This window comes from Uranotaenia lowii, chromosome 1 (assembly GCF_029784155.1).
Source record: "Uranotaenia lowii strain MFRU-FL chromosome 1, ASM2978415v1, whole genome shotgun sequence".
NCBI lineage: Eukaryota > Metazoa > Arthropoda > Insecta > Diptera > Culicidae > Uranotaenia > Uranotaenia lowii.
In genome coordinates this window covers 205495302-205499183 of record NC_073691.1, presented here as the reverse complement: position 1 = coordinate 205499183, position 3882 = coordinate 205495302, and positions in this window count along the sequence as shown.

Sequence of the window (3882 nt, the reverse complement as noted above, 5' to 3'; positions counted from 1 at the left end):
TCTTCATGTACATTGAAAGAAAAAATGTTAGCATAAATTCGGGGATCCTTAATAGTCAAAACAAATTTGGCCCGCGGGCCATAAGGATTTTCAAACCTACAGATTTCAGAAAGTATGCATAATTTTTTTTCTTCCAATATACATAAAGAGCCCACAGGCTGATACATGATGCTAAACTTTTTCAAAGAAATTTTCTCAAGGATATTTACAATGAAATTACTCGAAAAGTACCATCAAACTTCAAAAACATAGAGACTTTATATCTTCATAAAAAAAGTTGAAAAATTACGTTTTTCGAATTTAATTTTTACGAAAATGCCTTTAAAACATTAATTTCAAAAGATAGAGCTTTGGTGTCTTCTACCAAGTTTTTAAATATACTCTACAACTTAAACGAAGTCGTCTTTATGACTATCTCACTTTTAGGTGAATTGATCAGAAAAAAAGTAACAGGAAAACATGCTCATTTTCAAAAACTTCAACATTGTAGAACATACTATTGAGACAGTTTGAAATCTAACCTTTAAAAAAGCCCATGATGACATTTTTCAATTTTTTAAAACACTGTGTAGTGTTTGTTCATTATCATACATTTTGTGATTCTCTTTGTCTTTGATTTGGATATTATTCTCTACAGGAACGATGAGTGTTCTATGCTTATTTGGGAACCTTTATTTATTACAGTGGGGTGAATATGATTTTACGCATAACTATGTAACTTTTTTAATCGAATGAAGCCGATGTTGGCATGGGAGACTATGTGGAGACAAGAAATGATTATTTGACTCGTCCTACTTTTCAATGGGGAGATAGAAAAGGAAGGGAGATGCATCCATTCTTTTAAAAAAATACTCGCTAAATGATCGAGCCAATGCGGCATGGAAAGGATTACGGTTAGAGATATGACCGACACTATCATATTTTTAATAACTTTAAAACTGACCAAGCAAATGGAACCAAAATGGCAAGGGGAGACATTTCATACAAGTAAAACAATTATTTTGGCACAATTCAGGAACATTTTATTATAAAAATTCAGATTCATAACTTGAGATACAAATAAATATTGGAAAACACGTCTGAATTGTCAAAATTGCCAAAATTGTCAAAATTGTCAAAATTGTCAAAATTTTAAAAATTGTCCAAATTGTCAAAATTGTCAAAATTGTCAAAATTGTCAAAATTGTCAAAATTGTCAAAATTGTCAAAATTGTCAAAATTGTCAAAATTGTCAAAATTGTCAAAATTGTCAATTGTCAAAATTGTCAAAATTGTCAAAATTGTCAAAATTGTCAAAATTGTCAAAATTGTCAAAATTGTCAAAATTGTCAAAATTGTCAAAATTGTCAAAATTGTCAAAATTGTCAAAATTGTCAAAATTGTCAAAATTGTCAAAATTGGTCAAAATTGTCAAAATTGTCAAAATTGTCAAAATTGTCAAATTGTCAAAATTGTCAAAATTGTCAAAATTGTCAAAATTGTCAAAATTGTCAAAATTGTCAAAATGTTGTCAAATTGTCAAAATTGTCAAAATTGTCAGAATTGTCAAAATTGTCAAAATTGTCAAAATTGTCAAAATTGTCAAAATTGTCAAAATTGTCAAAATTGTCAAAATTGTCAAAATTGTCAAATTGTCAAAATTGTCAAAATTGTCAAAATTGTCAAAAATTGTCAAAATTGTCAAAATTGTCAAAATTGTCAAAATTGTCAAAATTGTCAAAATTGTCAAATTGTCAAAATTGTCAAAATTGTCAAAATTGTCAAAATTGTCAAAATTGTCAAAATTGTCAAAATTGTCAAAATTGTCAAAATTGTCAAAATTGTCAAAATTGTCAAAATTGTCAAAATTGTCAAATTGTCAAAATTGTCAAAATTGTCAAAATTGTCAAAATTGTCAAAATTGTCAAAATTGTCAAAATTGTCAAAATTGTCAAAATTGTCAAAATTGGTCAAAAATTGTCAAAATTGTCAAAATTGTCAAAATTGTCAAAATTGTCAAAATTGTCAAAATTGTCAAAATTGTCAAAATTGTCAAAATTGTCAAAATTGTCAAAATTGTCAAAATTGTCAAAATTGTCAAAATTGTCAAAATTGTCAAATTGTCAAAATTTGTCAAAATTGTCAAAATTGTCAAAATTGTCAAAATTGTCAAAATTGTCAAAATTGTCAAAATTGTCAAAATTGTCAAAATTGTCAAATTGTCAAAATTGTCAAAATTGTCAAAATTGTCAAAATTGTCAAAATTATCAAAATTGTCAAAATTATCAGAATTGTCAAAATTGTCAAAATTGTTCAAATTGTCAAAATTGTCAAAATTGTCAAAATTGTCAAAATTGTCAAAATTGTCAAAACTGTCAAAATTACCAAAATTGTCAAAATTACCAAAATTGTCAAAATTGTCAAAATTGTCAAAAATTGTCAAAATTGTCAAAATTGTCAAAATTGTCAAAATTGTCAAAATTGTCAAAATTGTCAAAATTGTCAAAATTGTCAAAATTGTCAAATTGTCAAAATTGTCAAAATTGTCAAAATTGTCAAAATTGTCAAAATTGTCAAAATTGTCAAAATTGTCAAAATTGTCAAAATTGTCAAATTGTCAAAATGTCAAAATTGTCAAAATTGTCAAAATTGTCAAAATTGTCAAAATTGTCAAAATTGTCAAAATTGTCAAAATTGTCAAAATTGTCAAAATTGTCAAAATTGTCAAATTGTCAAAATTGTCAAAATTGTCAAAATTGTCAAAATTGTCAAAATTGTCAAAATTGTCAAAATTGTCAAAATTGTCAAAATTGTCAAAATTGTCAAATTGTCAAAATTGTCAAAAATTGTCAAAATTGTCAAAATTGTCAAAATTGTCAAAATTGTCAAAATTGTCAAAATTGTCAAAATTGTCAAATTGTCAAAATTGTCAAAATTGTCAAAATTGTCAAAATTGTCAAAATTGTCAAATTGTCAAAATTGTCAAAATTGTCAAAATTGTCAAAATTGTCAAAATTGTCAAAATTGTCAAAATTGTCAAAATTGTCAAAATTGTCAAAATTGTCAAAATTGTCAAAATTGTCAAAATTGTCAAAATTGTCAAAATTGTCAAAATTGTCAAAATTGTCAAAATTGTCAAAATTGTCAAAATTGTCAAAATTGTCAAAATTGTCAAAATTGTCAAAATTGTCAAAATTGTCAAAATTGTCAAAATTGTCAAAATTGTCAAAATTGTCAAAATTGTCAAAATTGTCAAAATTGTCAAAATTGTCAAAATTGTCAAAATTGTCAAAATTGTCAAAATTGTCAAAATTGTCAAAATTGTCAACATTGTCAAAATTGTCAAAATTGTCAAAATTGTCAAAATTGTCAAAATTGTCAAAATTGTCAAAATTGTCAAAATTGTCAAAATTAACAAAATTGTCCAAATTATTTTAAATATTGAATCAAAGGTGTGTTCGTCTTCTTTATGCTATGCTATGGCAACCTTATTTCCGTCTTTTGTGCAACAAATGTGAATGCTGAAAAGCTTGATGACTTTTATTGTTTGAATTTATTTCCATGAAAACAAGCTTAATTTTATTGCTGCACAATAAGACGTTGTTAAACTCCAAAGGACCTCTACTTCACCCTACCAGTTCTGGGTTTCCCAACAACTTTAATGTTATTGTTTTAAAGGTGTAATTCAGTTAATTAAACAACTCAGAAAACCCACACAATCAGCTCTTCGTTTATCGTTCATTGTTGCGGATAATGTGTATAAAATATATACGCTGCACCGCTGGAAAATTTAAACCATATTATACAAATCTCTTGAGGCGACGACTACGCGCGTTTCATTTTGCGTCCCACCAACGCGAACGTCAGCCAGCATTCAGCGTCGGATTAGCGGAAAAGTGAAAC